This window comes from Mustela lutreola, chromosome 14, assembly GCF_030435805.1.
Source record: "Mustela lutreola isolate mMusLut2 chromosome 14, mMusLut2.pri, whole genome shotgun sequence".
Taxonomy (NCBI): Eukaryota; Metazoa; Chordata; class Mammalia; order Carnivora; family Mustelidae; genus Mustela; species Mustela lutreola.
The window spans coordinates 31708705-31726619 of NC_081303.1; the positions used below are offsets into that span (position 1 = coordinate 31708705).

General features: G+C 44.6%; 1 long non-coding RNA gene across 2 annotated transcripts; it reads left to right on the plus strand.

The window, feature by feature from the left end:
* Positions 1-6821: 6821 nt before the first annotated feature.
* Positions 6822-17207, plus strand: LOC131815020 (uncharacterized). 2 transcript variants are annotated; one of them, XR_009347535.1, is made up of 3 exons: positions 6822-6962; positions 7575-7755; positions 16692-17207. It is a non-coding gene; the product is annotated as an uncharacterized LOC131815020 (long non-coding RNA). The 2 variants fall into 2 exon arrangements; XR_009347534.1 differs by lacking the exon at positions 16692-17207 and adding an exon at positions 10797-11699.
* The last annotated feature ends 708 nt before the right edge of the window (positions 17208-17915 follow it).

A 17915-nucleotide genomic window follows, 5' to 3' on the forward strand; every position in this document is an offset into this window, starting at 1 on the left:
CACCTTGGTAACCATCCAAATGTCCATCAGCAGGTAAGTGGGTGCACAGAATATGGTAACACCCAAACCATAGATTGTTATCCGGTCTGAAAAAGAAAGGATGTTCTGACACACGCTACAACAGAGGTGAACCTTGAAGACACTATGCTAAGTGACATAAGCCAGTCACAAAAGGACAAAGACGGTATGATTCCACTCATAGGAGATACTGAGATGACTCAAAGAGATAGAAAGTAGAATGGTGGTTGCCAGGGACTGGGAGAGGACACAATGGGGAGTTATTGTTTAGTGAGAACAGAGGTTCAGTTTGGGAAGATGAAAAAATTTTTGAGATGGATGGTGGTGACGGTTGCGTGAGTATGGATATGCTTAATGTCACTGAACTGTCCATTTAAAAATGGTTAAGGAGGCGCCTGGGTGGCTCAGTGGGTTAAAGCCTCTCCCTTCGGCTCAGGTCATGAGCCCAGGGTCCTGGGATCGAGCCCCACATCGGGCTCCCTGCTCAGTGGGGAGCCTGCTTCCTCCTCTCTCTCTGCCTGCCTCTCTGACTACTTGTGATCTCTATCTGTCAAATAAATAAATAAAATCTTTTAAAAAAATGGTTAAAATCATAGTTTTTTAAAAAATATTTTATTTATTTATTTGACAGAGAAAGATCACAGGGAAAGAGGCAGGCAGAGAGAAATGGGGAAGGAGGCTCCCCACTGAATAGAGAGCCAGATGCAGGGCTCAATCCCAGGACCCTGAGATCATGACTTGAGTTGAAGGCAGAAGCTCAACCCACTGAGCCACCCAGGTGCCCCCAAATCATCATTTAAAAAAAAAAAGATTTTATTTATTTGAGAGATTGAGTATAAGCTGGGGAGAGGAGCAAGGCAGAGGGAGAAGCGGACCCCCACTGAGCAGGGAGCCCAACGCAGGGCTCGATCCCAGAACCCTGAGATCATGTCCCGAGCCAGAGGCAGATGCTCAACTGACTGAGCCACCCAGGTGGTCCTAAGATGGTCATTTTCTATGTTACATATACTTTATCACAATAAAAAAATGTTTTAAAAAACACAACGTATTACCCTCACATCTAAGTGAATCCGTTCAGAGAAGAGAACAGAGAGTGTGAGGAGAGTGCCCTGCTCAGGCTGACGGAAGCTCCAGTCTCTGCCCACAGTCTCTGGTCTGTGGGGTGAAGTCCTCTACATTTCTCGGTGCTAAACTCTTTTCTCTCCTCCTCCTGCTCCATGAATGATAATTCCCCCAAAGGAGAGTGGTGGGGTGGTGCGGAAACAGACAGCGGACACCACAGGGCTGGGTGTACTTTTTTATTCTGGATGAGGTCTTCTTCCAGTGAATGTGGGAAGAGGTTTGTTTGCTGATAAGCACCTCAGGCCGTTTAGAAACAACTCTCTTCTCAGGATCTCCTCACCAAAAAAGCTTTGGGAAAAAACAGAATTGTAAAATAGGAAGTGATCATTTGGGGAAAGGATTTGAAAGCAAGAAAGTAGCAGAAGGAGGGGGAGGGGAAACCACCCTTGCATCTGTTGTGGGCCCACGTCTTGCTTCTGTGAAGTTGCACCTCTTACGTGCCTTCTGGTAGCTGCCTGCCCTGAGTTTCCATTTAATGGTATGCCTCTCCTTACCTGCTTCCCCCCAACCTTATTTCTTCTTAAAATGAACTATTTTATATTTAAATGAAAGTTCGTTTTCAAAAACATCAAGACACCAACTCTGAGTCTAATTTAAAAATTTCCTGACACCCTGTGGGATAATTGAAGACGAGCTGGACAGATCCCAGGAGAGAAGAGAGAGGAATCAGGGTCGGGAAAGGTACACAGGCCCAGCTGGGAGCTACCTTTCCCTCTGTTCAGAGCTGATCACTAGGTGTCCCTGGCCATAAAGATCGATTGTCCTCAGCTCACTAATGTCAAAATGACTTAGACTGAAAGAGGCAGTCATTAAGGAGAGCGAATTTCTTCGTGTTTAACAAGTATTGGTTAGAACCCCTAATGACCTGCTTTCTGCTTGCCGTGTTCCTGCTTCATTGGAATGATTTGATTTGAAAAGCATTCGACTCCTATTTTAGTCACCGTTTGGTTGTTCCACCATCTGAGCCATTAGTCTGGAAAAAGAATCAGTGCGGCTCCAAGAGACAGCATTTATTCCATATTCACAGACCTTTCCCAGCTCTTCCTCACAGGCTGGCTGCTGGAGAAATCACGCCTACACACCTACCTCTTCCTTGTCACTAACCGTGGGTCTGTCCACCTGCACACACTTCTCCCAGGAACCCAAGGGAGGTTTTGTGCTGTTAGCTGTGGGGTCATCTTGTCCACACATCGCTAGTGTATCTGTCCCTGCTCCTTCCACAATCTGTGTGACTTTAGGAAGCTAGCTTGTCTCTTGGCACTGTGGTAAAGACCATGGAAGATTTATCTATTATTCAGCAAGCGAAGAGAAATAAAGGTGTCTTTGCATAAGCACTTGTATTCAACAACAACAACAAAATGAACCTTAGAAACATTGACGCTATAATTTCTTTCACTTATTTTCTTTCTCAGATCATTTAAGTGAATCGAAGAGCAGTGATTTTTCAAAATATTTATTGTTTATAAGTCATGTGAAGGGAAGACCCAAATTAAGCAACCAAATTCTGGCATGTCTAATTATCTCTTCCTTTGGCATCTTTGTCACAGGCTATGCTAGACTGAAGCTCCAAGCTACGGGTGTGCTGGCTTCTGGAACTGTGCTATTGTTGAGGAACCCCTTACAAAGTGATTGTTATTATTATTTTTATTTTTTGCTGTGTTTAGAAACCATTTCCTAAACTTCAGGGAATTTAAGTGAAAGAAATTATAGCGTCAATGTTTCTAAGGTTCATTTTTTTGTTGTTGTTGAATACAAGTGCTTATGCAAAGACACCTTTATTTCTCTTTGCTTGCTGAATAATAGATAAATCTTTTAAATTATTTTTAAAAATGGTATTGTTAAAATCATTACAATAATACCACATGGCCATAGAAAAAAGTCAAAGCAGCAAGAGATTTATGAGTAGAAATTGTTCTCCTATTTTTCTGTAACCTGTCTTACTCCCATTCTCCAGCAAAACCCGGGTCAGCAGTTTGTTGCTGGTGTTGTCGGCCCTTTAAACACATACACACAGGGATGTCTGGGTGGCTCAGTGGGTTAAGCCGCTGCCTTTGGTTCAGGTCATGATCCCAGCGTCCTGGGATCGAGTCCCACATCGGGCTCCTTGCTTGGCAGGGAGCCTGCTTCTCCCTCTGCCTCTGCCTGCCATTCTGTCCGCCTGTGCTCGCTCTCTCTCCCTCTCTCTCTGACAAATAAATAAATAAAATATTTTTAAAAAATTAAAAAAAAACCACATACACACATATAGATGCACAAAGAGGGGTTTTTTTGTTTGTTTTAAGATTTATTTATTTACTAGAGAGCGAGCGAGCACATAGGGTGTGGCGGGGCAGAGGGAGAGGGAATCTGAAGCAGACTCCACGCTGAGTGTGGAGCCTGACATAGGACTCAATCTCATGACCCTGAGATCACGACCTAAGCTGAAACCAAGAGTTGGAGGCTTTTTTTAAAAAAATATTTTATTTATTTATTTGTCAGAGAGAGACACAGCAAGAGAGGGAACACAAGCAGGGGGAGTGGGAGAGGGAGAAGCAGGCTTCCCCCTGAGTAGGGAGCCCAACATGGGGCTTGATCCCAGGACCCTGGGATCATGACCTGAGCTAAAGGCAGACGCTAACGACTCAGCCACCCAGGTGCCCCAAAAGTTGGATGCTTAATCAACTTCACCACCCAGGCACCCCCACAGGTCTTTTTTTTTTTTGCGATAAAGATAGGATGTAAAAAATAACTGATCATAGTTTGCGTACTGTTGTGTGATGTACAGCTTTTAATCAATACTATGTCATGAACATCACTCCATATTAGTAAATGTAGATGTCTCATTCTTGTTAACAGCTGCTTATTAGGGTTCCATAATGTGTATGTGTATCATAGGCAACCACTTCCTTATTAGTGGGCTTATTCATTTATTCACCTTGATGTAATAAACAGGGCTGTGCCTCCATGTGCCAAGCTCAGCGCTGTGCAGGGAATATACGATGGAGAGCAGAAGTTTATAAATCTAGGGGAGACAGACATTAATTAAAATCACAAAACCATGTCAAATGAGTGCCCTGCAAAATATAATGGGGGAAGGTAACTCAGGGAAGTCAAGAGAGGTTTCCATGAGGAAAGACCCTTCAAACTCTGAAGATGGAGGCTTCTGGAACATTTAATTCTAGGAATTTAGGGAGGCAGGAAGAAAGGGAAGAATGTTCTAGGGCCCCGTGGCAAATGAACGCATGTGTGAGAAGGGCTAGAAGAAGAGGAGGGTGGCTGGAGTGGGTACAATGCAACCAGGTGTTTGAGACGAGGCTGCAGGCAGGCCCGGATGAGGCGGGAATCTGTGGGCCAGTTATGGGTTTGTGCCCTTACCTTGAAAGAATGTGATGCCATTATGTGCTCTAAGCAGGGGTGGTGGGGCGCCTGGGTGGCTCAGTGGGTTGAGCCTCTGCCTTCGGCTCAGGTCATGGTCTCAGGGTCCTGGGATCGAGCCCCGCGTCAGGCTCTCCTCAGCAGGGAACCTGCTTCCTCTCCACCCCGCCGCCTGCCTCTCTGCCTACTTGTAATCTCTGTCAAATAAATAAATAAAATCTTAAAAAAAAAATAAGCAGGGGTGGGGTTGGGGTAGCATGCCCAACATGAACCTTCTTAGCTGTGGTGACGAGAGAGTGTTGGAGAGGAGTAGACCAGTTAGGAATGCATAGAAGTCAAATGGGAGAGGAGGGTATCTGGGACTAAGGAGCTGATGTTGGGGAAGGAGCGAAATGGACACAACAGAGGGCTCTGCAGGAGCTCTGGATACAAACAGGGTTGGTAGAGGGGAGAGGGAGGGAAATGTCAAGATGATTCCTAGCTACCTGGAGAGTATTTGAGAGGAGGAACATCCGAAGAGAATTGGGTTTTGGCAGTGGCAGGGGATATGATGGGTCAGAAGATGAGTTTTTGTACATATTGAGACATCTAGAGGTCAACTATGCAGTTTTATGTATTTGTCCAGAGTTCGGAAGAGAGGTGTGGCCTTGAGATGAAAATCTGGGTGTCATGTGAATGGAGAGTACTATTGGTGCTGTGATAAGATTGTAGAGACAGCATGGAGAGACAGGGGAAGAGGGTCTAGACCAACTATAAATATCCTTCCTTTCAATAGGACTGTAGAGTATTTTGTGACTGTACTGTGGACCACTGAAAGAGACTTGGAGAGGGATGGTTTGGTGCTTCAACAGAAATCCCAAGAGGTTATCAGGAAGGCTGTATTGTATTGCGCAGTGGAAAAGGCACCATTTTCTCAATGGAGGACCAGCCACTCAGGCTCTACTTCCAGCTGTTTGACCTTGGGCTAGATTCATGTTTTCAATTTACTCATGTAAAAAATGAAGGTCATAATATGTGTTTTCTACCTTGCATGGTTCATGTGATGGTCAAATGAGATCATATATGAGAAAATAAATTGTCATTTTCATGATAGGTTATGAGGCAGTCTACTATCAGTGTGTTCAAATTCAATTCAGAGTTGAAGCAGAATGTATCTTTTTTCAGCATACGTTGGGCTGACATGGAGCAAAGGAATGGTTTGATTTTTAAAAATGTCTCTCAAATATCTCCACACTATTTTAGCTGAAGTCATTGTGCTCTTTTACACAGAGAAATGGACAAAATGGGTGCCCGATGATCTGATGTACCTCAAAGACATACAGAAACAGACAAGGTCTAGAGAAGGACACCGAAATTGATCCAGAGAGTAGAGAGGGTTCTTTTGTGAGAAATGATAAAAGAATTAGGGCTCTTCATTCTGGAAAGACACAGGCCGAGAGGGGAATATGATTGAAATTTATAAAATAATGAAAATCATAGGATAAAAATATGAACTTATTAAATCCCAGAGCTAGGGACAACTTTATCACTTTAAAGAAATAGTTTTAGGGCAAAGTAAAAATAGCACATCTTTACATAGGAATAGTCCACATATTACTATTGCTATTACTATTTGCTAGGACCAAAACCAAATATTATAAGAGAAAGGTGTGTATTTCTGAAGGATAGTTTCATAGGAGATTATAAAATAAAATTAAAACAATTTGGGGGGCGCCTGGGTGGCTCAGTTGGTTAAGCATCTGCCTTTGGCTCAGGTCATGATCCTTGGATCCTGGGATCAAGCCCTGCACTGGTCTTCCTGCTCAGTGGGGAGCTGCTTCTCCCTCTCCCGCTGCCCCTTTCCCAACCCCATCTTGCTCTCTCTCTCAAAAAATAAGTAAAAGCTTAACAAAAACCCAATTTGGTAAATCTCCCTGATCTTGGAGGATGGCACCATAGAGAGTGACCATGAAGCTTCCCTGTTCCCATCTGGCATCCTTGACCAGATCAAGATTCCTGAGCGGATATGCCAGAGAACACTGAGCACAGGATTAGAGCTAAGTGGGCCTGGCTGCTAGTGTTACCTCTCTGACCCTAGGGAGTCACTTTTTTTTTTTTTTAATATCTCAATTTCCTAATCTCCAAAAAGAAAATAAAAAGGTCATATCAGCATTAAATGCTGTCTAATTACTGTGAGAGAGTCCACGGAAGGGATGTCTGTGGAAGTGTTTTGTAGTTGATAAACATATCCGTATGAGCGTGAGAATTTCCACTTTTATTGTTGGATTTCCAATTCTATTTCCTTCAGGTGGGTTGACCTTCACCTTGTCCATCCTGATCGTGGCCTCGTTAGGGGGCAGTGTTTCCCAGCACAGGAAAGAAGGAGAACATTGGGGGCAGGAACAATCCTCGTCCTCAAGGGAGGTGGAGAGAATGTAGATCTCTCTTCTTTCACCCCTTGCCCTTCCTGTGAAGGTGGAGAAATAAAGGTAAGGAGAACTTGAAGCATCTCTCTTTCTCTTTGGTTGTTTTGGGTAGTAAGATGTCACCTAAAAAGTGGGGTGTTCCTGGCTGGCTCAGTTTGTTGGGCATGCAGCTCAAGATCTTACAAGATCTTGGTCTTGTAAGTTTGAGCCTCACGTTGGGTGTAGAGATTTCTTTAAAAAAATGAAAATTTTTTTCAAAGAATTCACCTATTTGACAGAAAGAGACAGAGAGAGAGGGAGAGAGAGCGAGCAAGCGCACAAGCAGGTAGAGCCGCAGAAGGAGAAGGAGGCTCTCCATTGAGCAGAGACCTGATAGAGGGCTCGATCCCAGGACCTCAATATTATGACCTGAGCCGAAGGCAGGTGCTTAACCAACTGAGCCACCCAGACACAGCCCCGGACAATGAAACCTTAAAAAACAAACAAACAAACAAACAAACAAACAAAACCCTCAGATGTTCTAGACTTCAAGGGTTCTTGCAGATCTTAGGAAAGCTAAAAAATGCGAGTACAGGGCTGGATGAGAAAAACCATGGGCACTGGTTCCTTAATGGCATCTATAGTTCAGAATTTAAGGGAAAGAGAAAGATAATGATTCTGAAATTTCCTGTCAAGATGGCCACTGCAGGTCACTCTGCCGGAAAGTTTGATGGAGATCTGGAGGGAGAGAACGTGTCCTGCCTGGAGGGTCCTCTGAATCTCCTGTGTATCCCTAAGGAATCCGACTTTGGCAGGGGAGATCCAGGAACAGCAGGAAGAGAGAACTGACAACAAAAAACTTCTTATTTCCTCCATAGTAAGTATGGAAGCTTTGCGTGGCTTCTGCACTGCACGCACCGGACCACCTCCCCTGACCTCATTTCCCATGGGGTATAGTGGGAGGAGAAAACAGGCCCCGAGCCCAGACAGCCCTCAATTTGAATTTTGGTCTCAGTGCTAATTAGCTGTGTGGGCTCAGCTTCCAGTCCCTAAAATGGTAAGGAACCCCTTACCCTTGAGTTGCAGTGAGGTCAGATGAGGTTATAATTGTGAAGCACTTAGCATAGTGCCTGTCACATCATGGGCCCTAAATAAATACCAGCCTTTGTCGTGACCCATCAGTACCCTCTACTCTAAGGAGATGGATGGCTAAATAATGAGCTCTGGAGTGCGGGGTCCAGGATGGGCTTTGCTCACTGTGTGTCTGTGGCATATGTACACAGCGCCTGAAGAAATGAATTTCTCTGCACTGAGCCCCTCTTATTCCCTTTATGTGTGAGTTCTATCCATTCAGTGTCGGATTTAGCTTTCCTCCGGGAAGCCAGCTCATACTGATCTTTCTCTCCTGGGAACTCCCATAGCACGCAGTTCAGCCCTTAGAGAGCCATGGATTTGCATAGTTGTCCCTTTGCATCATATATGTTAGTCTTAACCTTCAATGACGTTCAGCATTTAGTGAACATTGGCTACGATCTGGGCCTTGGGTTACAGACACAACCCTAGAGGAAGTTCCTTCGTTTCAGGACCTGTTTTCGGATACTTTCCCTCCTGCATGGGACCCAGCGTAGCAAAGTGCCCATCTTGCTGTTCTTATGTGCTGCTTTGGACACACAACACGGGGGGATGCTTTGTAGGAACCTCTCCCTTTGAGGTCCTGGGAGACACATGTTCTGGCACTAATGTCATCTTCATTCCTGGATATCTTTGAGTTGATGGGAAAGCTGTGCAGGGGGTTTGTTTTGCAGCTTGTCTCTAAAGACATAAAGCAATACTCAGAATATTTTTTTCTCGTAAGAGCATCAGTCACAGGTCAGCTGGTGCCACTCTCACATGACCCAGGGCACTTGCTTAAAAGATTCCTCTTCCTTTCTTTTTTGTTCTGAAATATGCAAAAAAAAAAAAACAACAAAAAAAAAACAAAACAAAACCCAGTGGTGGAAGCTGGATGAGGCCCACCTCACTCTCTTTGTCCATCACTTTTCGGAGGAGGGAATTAAGGACAAGGTCTTTGAAGGCAGGTCTGGAGACGTGGTAGCAGCATCTGCATGTCTCCTGCCTTTGGTTTCTGCTCCTGTCTCAGGTTTACTTTCTGATGTGGATTCCAGGCCACCTTTCTCAGTTCTGATGGAGCCGGGAACCACTGTGACCCACCAGGGACCCCTCCCTGCAGCTTGCAAGTCAGGGTCAATCACCTAGCTGTTCCCATTGAACAGCTCCCTTTTGACTTGAGCTTGTAAAATATCTAATATATTATATTTTTTTCATTTTTATCCTCTCCTTTTCTTTAAAGGTTATTTTAAAGTTAAAAATAACCATAAGGAGACCTTGTGATCCTCTTCTCACTGACCCAGATATTTTAAGTGCTGGAGAACTGACAGCAGCTCCTCATCTGGGAGTAGGCTGGCTTTCAGGAGCCAATTAGCTAAATGTAATAATCAAATATTAATCCTATTTCCCACACATAAAACATTCTCCTTGTTTTTCCTTGCCAATCTAAACCCTCCCCTCCTTTCAATGCATCGTACAAAAAGCCATAGACGAGGATAAAAGGCTTGGATTCCGTCTCTAACTTGGAGACCTGCAACTGTCTGACCTTGGGCAAGTCACTTTATATGTGCGGACCTTGGTCTCTTCTCCTGGAAAACTGAGGTGCTAACTGTCTCACAGAGTGAAGGTTGAAGGCTTTGGGTCTAGTCCAGTGCCTGGCATCCACAAAACAGGTTCCAAGGAAATACTTACAAACTTCAGAAAGCCCGATTTGAGTAATGCTGAGATCATTAATCGCTCCTCTTCGGGATTTCTGTATTCCTGAGTCTAGCTACACCACACAGTTTAACAGTTAACTTGACCTTGTTTTTCATCTGTGGCTGTAGCGTTTCCACATGCTCAAATGGTGGATAGCTTCCTTTGCAGGATGGTGCCACGCATTTTATTTTTCTCGTGTCAATGTTGCAAAAAAAGGCACTTAATCCTTGATAATTGATTGAGAGAGTACATCACCCATCTTACTAAATTTGGGTTCTGTAGCACAACAGAGGTTCTTTTCTGTCTTCATCTCTCTAATTTCACTGCCTGATGCTAATGGTGAGATCATAGGAAATCTGTTAGGCTTTCATTATCTTGTCAATTTTAGCTTTTCATCAAATATGTGCTATTCATCTGTTCAGGATACTGCTGACCTGCCGTGAACATGTAGTTTTTTCGAATTGCTTATCCACTACAAGGATGGGTTTTCCACTCGATTGGCTTTGTTTTTTCACTTAGGCAGGGCTGAGGACAGCCCACCAAGCCACATGTGTTCCCGTGAGACCTCCAGCTTTTCCTGCCCTGGAACTGGGGTTTCTAAAGCAGGTCTACAGTTGCCCTCTTCTGTGGTGACAGGCTCTCAGGGGAATTAGAAATTTATTTTTTTATATGCAAGAGAGAGCGAGAGAGAGAGCTCAAGCAAGCAGGGGAGGGGCAGAAGGAGAGAGAGAGAGACTCCTCAAGCAGATTCCCTGCTGGGCATGGAGCCTGGCTCTGACTCCATCCCAGGACCTGACCTGAAATCACGAGCTGGCCGCTTAACTGACTGAGCCACCCCAGCACCCTCTCAGTGGATTTAATAGCCACCCCAAGAGCCTGTATTCTTTGGGTAAGAACAGTAGCTCAGCTGTCATATCACCTCCACGAATGGCCCCATGAATGGCTGTGGGTTCAATTGTGTCCCCCTAGCAAAAAACACATGTTGAAATCCTAGCCCTTAGTTCCCATGGCTGTGACTTTATTTGGAGCTAGGCTCTTTGTAATCATAATCAAGTTAAGAGGAGGTCACACTGGATTAGCATAGCCCTAACCCAATGACTGTTACCCTTATAGGTAGAGAGAGATTTGGACACAGAGCAGGACCGTCATGTGAAGACAGGCACAGAAACTGGAGTGATGCAGCCATGCATCAAAGGATGCCAGGGGCTGACGGGAGCTACTAGAACCTAGGCAATGGCCAGGAACGATCCTCTCCTGCCGCCCCTGGAGTCTTCAGAGGGAGCATGGCTCTACCAACACTTTGATTTCGGACTCAGCCTTCACACCTATAAGAAAATAAATTCCTATTCTTTTAAGCCACCAAATTTGTGATCATTTGTTACAGTAGCCTTAGGAAACTAATACACTGCCCAAGAGTCTAAATATAATATAAAAAGGGAGGCTTTAATTAAAATCAATTACCCATCTTCCCCTAAAGGGGGAATGATGCTACTAAAGCCATCATGCCTTGTGATTACCCTTGTGATTCCCTTAGTCCAACACTCCTGGGCCTCCTTCCTCACACAGCTCTGTACATATTCTTATTTGACTCTACCTCCCACCCTCTGACCCCCCACCCCCTCCCACTGTGTCCTCAGCCTCTTCTCTGAATGTCCCTCTCACCGTTCTGCTCGGACTCACTCCTGAGGATATGGAGATACCCCTCATTGGGGCCCGATGGTGGGGCAGGGGTCGGCTTTGCTCTTCATGGCCACTCCTGGGCCATCGTTCCTCCCTGGCCCTTCCTAACCAGCTCTGAGGGATTGGCCATCCAACCCCCATAAACCTCCCATGCTGGACCGGCCACCAAACCGCGGTCACTCCTCCCGTGCAGTGCAGAGTCCCGCCAAGTCACGTCCATGCTCTTCACCACTCCTCTCCTCCCTCGTGCTGGTGGTCTGCTCAGACCAGTCAGCCCCAGCCCTGGCTGCCCTTTAAAATTATTTGGGAAACTTCTAAAAAACCTCAGGCACTCCCACCCCCACGTCTGAACCAGTTGAGCCAGAATTAGAAGATCGGAGGCCTGGGTATGTTTTAGGAGCTCCCCAGGTCATTCTAGTCTGTGGCCAGGTTTAGGACAACGGGCGTGGGTGATCACTATGCCTTCGCAGCCAGCTAGTCTTACAGTAACACTGTGTTCCTTGCTAGTAGGACTTGTATTACTACTAATACTTACGGATTTCTGCCCCCCCCCACCGTCCGCTACCTGCTCACTTCCGGCTCACTCCCTCTGGAACCCTGCTCCAGCCATTGTGTGGTCTCACTTGTCCACCAGCCATCCCTATACTTGCCACTTTCATCACGGCCCTCAGGCCTTGCTTTTCACCTCACCCGCCTGAGGCCATGCAGCAGGCTCAACTCCCTTGCCTCTCTCCCCTCTGCTGCCTTTATCTGGCAAACCCCCCCCCCCCCCCATAACACTCTACTCACCTACTCATGTCTGCATCCAAGCACCAAATCTCCAAATGTGGCTGCATAAAAATACACAGCCAGCTTACTGGTCTTAGTTTTATGAACTCAGGGCTCAAGCAGATTCTTCGTGCTGCCTGGCAACGCTGTCTCATTTCCCCAGTTCATTTGCTTCCCCCTTATTCAAGAGGCTCTTCTACACCTTCTCTCTCCATACCAGCTCCCTCCAGGATCCAACCTTCTCACTCCTCCGTGAGGCCGACCTTGTTCCCGTCCCAAGATATTTGCAGTTATAGTTCACTCTACCTTCCACACTTTCCCCCAGATCTTGCCATAGAACACCCCCCCTTGATTTATCTCACCTTCTCAGGGAAGCATTCCCTGACTCTTCTACCTAAAATAAGCCTCCCCCCTCGACCCTGACACTCCATCCTCTGACTCGTTCTTATTTTCTTTATAGTACTTACCATCACCTGATATGATGTGATGATGTGGTATGATGTGATGGATTTATTTTTGTTTGCTTATCTGTCTCCCTCATAAGCATACAGGCTAAATTTATGAAGCCAGTTCCCTTTTTTTCTTTCTTTCTTTCTTTTTTTTAAAATATTTTATTTTTCAGGGGCGCCTGGGTGGCTCAGTGGGTTAAAGCCTCTGCCTTCAGCTGAGGTCATGATCCCAGGGTCCTGGGATCGAGCCCCACATTGGGCTCTCTGCTCGGTGGGGAGCCTGCTTCCTCCTCTCTCTCTGCCTGCTTCTCTGCCTACTTGTGATCTCTGTTTGTCAAATAAATAAATAAAATCTTAAAAAAAATGATTTTATTTTTGAGTAATCTTTGTTATGGGACTCGAACTCATAACCCCAAGATCAAGAGTCACATGTTCTACCAATTCAGCCAGCCAGATGCCCCCAAAGGCAGTTCCCTTCTCATCTGCTTGGTTCATGTCTAGATCCCTGATGCCAGGTCCAGTGCCTGGCACACAGTAAGCTCTTAGTGAATGAAGGAGTGAAAGTATGAACACAGGAATGGGTCTATGTTGTGTATTTTTGAACTGCTGACTTGGGAGGCTGTGAAGACAGTAATGAATACATGTCCTGAATCCAAAGTCTGGTTCCACCTGGGCTAGCTGGGCGGGGTGACATAGAGTGCATTACTCAGTCTCTCTGAGCTTCCATTTTCTCATTTGTAAAGAGGGGAGGATCTTCTCAGTTGGTGAATATGTGGAGACACAGGGAGACTGGCCTGTGGAGAGAGGGCATGGAATAATAATAATAATAATAATAACTAATATTATTAAGTTACAGTTATAAACCAGAGACTGTAGCACTTTCCTAAGTGCTTTATACATAATGATTCAATTGCAGTTGACTCTTGAATAACATGGGTTTGAACTGCCTGAGTTCACTTAAATGTGGATTTTTTTTTAAAAAAAGATTTTATTTATTTATTTGACAGAGATCACAAGTAGTCAGAGAGGCAGGCAGAGAGAGGAGGAAGCAGGCTCCCTGCTGAGCAGAGAGCCCGACATGGGGCTTGATCCCAGGACCCTGAGATCATGACCTGAGCTGAAGGCAGAGGCTTTAACCCACTGAGCCACCCAGGCACCCCTATATGTGGCTTTTAGGATAAATACAGTACAGTGCTCTAAATGTATTTTCCTTAGGATTTTCTTTTCCTAGCTGAATTCGTTGTAAGAATATGTATCATAACACGTATAATGTACAAAATATGTGTTAATTGACTATTGTCGCTGAGGCTTCTGGTGGTGGCAGGCTATTAGTAGTTGAGTTTTGGGGGAGTCAGAAGTTATTCATGGATTTTTGACTGCACAGGGGGCTGGGGAATGGATACCCCAACCCCTGTGTTCCTCAAGGATCAATTGTACTCTTCACAACAACCCCTGAAGTAGTTACTATCAAGCCCATTTTACAGATACAGAAACTGAGGTCCAGGGAAGGGATATTCAGTGATTTACCTGACATCAGTGGATCTAGAGTGTGGCAAAGTCGGGACACCAGCCTGGTCATGTGGTTTTGGAGCCTGTGCATATAACCTTTGCTATATACTGTCTCTGCTCAAAATCTTTTGACATAATCTCTCCTGGGGAGTTCAAAATGTTTTCCTATCACTTGACAGTCTTGTGGTGGGCAAACATAAGATTTTGGGGCTGCTGTATATAAGTAGTTTAGTTTAAGGGATGGAGCTTAGAGTTCTTTCAAGTAGAAACATTTGTATTTGTTTTCTGCCATGAATTTTGGTTTTAGCAAAGTCAAAGTCAATACTTCCAATCTGCTGCTGATATTTGAAAGAATGTGTCTACAAGACCCAAAAGGTATGTATTTGGGACCTAACTGTAGTTGCATTCTTCCACTTTTTATTCTTTTGTTTTAGTTACATACAGACTGGTCTGTAACTTCCCCAATTTACCCAAGATGAGGAAAACACAGGTTTATGAATATATAGATGTATGCTTTTTGCACATTTTCCTATTGTGTCTTTTTTAAGTCAGGAAAATGAGACTGCAAGACTGTCTTCAGATCAGAGTCACAAGTCTGTGTCACTTAAGGTCCAATATCATCAATGACAGCCTGAAAGGTGGAAGTATTCTCAAGGAAGAGAGCTCATAATTTGAATATTCTTTCCTAGCTCTCTCAGCATTGATTTCTTTTCTCACCCCCTTCAAAATTACCTTTGCTTCTCTCCCTCTCCTGATCTCTTCTCACACTTACTACTGACATTCCCCATTTGGCACTTATTTACATTCTGATTTTCATGGGTCTCTCTATGTAGCCTTCATTTCTTTTCTTTTCTTTTTTAAAAAAGATTTTATTTATTTATTTGATAGAGAGAGATCACAAGTAGGCAGAGAGGCAGGCAGAGAGAGAGGAAGGGAAGCAGGCTCCCCGCTGAGCAGAGAGCCCGATGCAGGGCTCGATCCCAGGACCCTGAGACCATGACTTGAGCCGAAGGCAGAGGCTTTAACCCACTGAGCTACTCAGGCACCCCAAGTAGCCTTCATTTCTTATAGTTGAATGACTACTATCAAGGTAAAAGACAGTACACTAATTGTAAGACAAGGTGGCAAATGTAGTTCATATTTAATATTCTTTGCAGAAATCTAAGGAGGTGCTCTTTGTGCACAAAGCAAGAATATGGTAATTAGGAGTGTCTTCTCTAGTTATGACAAGTCACATTAGGCAAGATCTATGCTTAATATCTACAGCACATTGTTGTGAAATGGTCTGGGAGAACCAGAACCCTAAGTTCTACTTGTGTGATCTTGGACAGGTTATTTAACCTTTCTGAATCTCCATTTCTATTTAAAATGATAAGTGGAAATAAAAAAATCCCTTTAGGATTAAAAACATTTAACTATTGTGGATTATTTTTAAATTTTTATTTATTTATTTTTAAAAGATTTTATTTGTTTATTTGACAGACAGAGAGGACAAGTAGGCAGAGGCTGGCAGAGAGAGAGGGGGAAGCAGGCTCCCCGCTGAGCAGAGAACCCCATGCAGGGCTCTATCCCAGGATGCTGGAATCATGACCTGAGTTGAAGGCAGAGGCTTTAACCCATTGAGCCACCCAGGCACCCCATATTGTGGATTATTTTCGTAGTTGAAAGTGAAAGGACATTTCTTTTTATTTTTTAAATTTTTTAAAAAAGATTTTATTTACTTATTTGAGAGAGAGAATGAGAGAGAAAGAGCATGAGATGGGGGATGGTCAGGGGGAGAAGCAGACTCCCCACTGAGCAAGGAGCCTGATGTGGGACTCAATCCCAGGACTCCAGGATCATGGCCTGAACTGAAGGCAGTCACTTATCCACCTGAGCCATTCAGGGGCCCAGGACATTTCTTTAAAAAAAAATTTTTTTTTTTTAGTGTATTTTGACAGAGAGAGATCCCAAGTAGGTAGACAGGCAGGCAGGCAGAGAGAGAGAGGGAAGCAGGCTCCCCCCTGAGCAGAGAGCCTGATGTGGAGCTCAATCCCAGGACCCTGAGACCATGACCTGAGCTGAAGGCAGAGGCTTTAACCCACTGAGCCACCTGGGTGCCCCAGACATTTCTTTTTAAAAAAGTTGTTTTTAAGACAGTTCTGTAAGTCAGAAATTTTACCTAAATCAGTCCTTTTCCTCATTTAAGTTTAAAATCAGGAGCTTCGGAGTGCTTGGGTGGCTCAGTTTTTAAACATCTGCCTTCGGCTCAGGTCATGATCCCAGGGTGCTGGGATTAAGTGTGGCATCAGGCTCTCTGCTCAGCTGGAAGCCTGCTTCCCCCGCTTGTGTTCCCTCTCTTGCTGTGTCTCTCTCGGTCAAATAAATAAATAAAATCTTAAAAAAAATATATGATTAGGAGCTTCCCCATTTCTAGGGTAATGAATAAATACCACCAATATATGCTGTCTGATTCATACACATGTCTACTTGCTACACAGCCTTTACAGTGATGGGACAACTTGAATTTTCTATGATTGCCCCAGTTAAGAAAAACTCTTTGTTGTTGTTTACATAATTAAGATAATTTTTAAAAAGATTTTTATTTATCTTTTTTTTCAAGATTCCATTCATCTACTTGACAGATGGAGATCACAAGCAGGCAGAGAAGCAGGCCCAGAGAGAAGAGGAAGCAGGCTCCCTGCTGAGCAGAGAGCCCGATGTGGGGCTCCATCTGAGGACCCTGGGGATCATGACCTGAGTCAAAGGCAGAGGCTTTTAACCCATTGAGCCACCCAGGCACCCCTAAAAGATTTTTATTTATCTGTTTGAAAGAGAGACAGTGAGATAGAGCATGAGAGGGGAGAAGGTCAGAGGGAGAAGCAGACTCCACGTGGAACTGGGAGCCTGATGCAGGACTCAATTCCGGGACTCCAGGATCATGAGACCTGAGCCAAAGGCAGTTGCTTAACCAACTGAGCCGCCCAAGCACCATAATTAAGATAATTTAATGTCTAAGTGTATTCATGTATCTTGCTTTATTTTAATTCAGAAAATGGGGCCAGTGAATACCTAGTGAACTCATCCATGTTTTAATTATGTAAAATGTGTGGGTTACTTGGTCACTGATCAATAAACATCTGTTTCCCAATCTCTGACTCTGGTTTTGTTTTGTTTTGTTTTAGATTTTTATTTATTTATTTGACAGAGAGAGAGAAAGCAAGAGAGGGAACACAAGCAGGGGGAGTGGGAAAGGGAGAAGCAGGCTTCCCGCTGAGCAGAAAGCCTGATGCAGGGCTCAATCCCAGGACCCTGAGCTGAAGACAGATGCCTCATGATTGACTGAGCCACCCAGGAGCCTCCCAATCTCTGACTCTGTTACTGAGATGTAGGGATCAGTTGGTGAATTCCAACTTCTTTCTTTTTCTCAATCAGCATGTTCCTAAATGGTTTCTGGCCACCGCTGCAGGCGTCATCACAGTATGGAGGACAGCACTCTCCGTGACACTGCTGCGCGCGCTGTGGGCACGTCCCTCTGCACCCACACCATGAAGGGGGGAAGAAGGGACCACCCCTGACATCACCCTGAAGGAGAGGAGAGCCGTGTGAGGTCTGGGCTGAAAGTGTTTTACATTTCTTTTTGGCATGGCTTGTCTGCTCCAGGGAAGCACGAGAACATTTTTAGAATTCTTGAATGTTTTGGGGACACAGGAAAAAAAACCCCACCCAAATCTATTCAAGATTCAGCAGAGGGGCTGAATAGTTCAGCCCTGTAGCAGTTCAGGCAAGATACCACTTGTAATTTTTACACAATAAAAATAGCTTTGTTGTTTCTTCTGATTATATA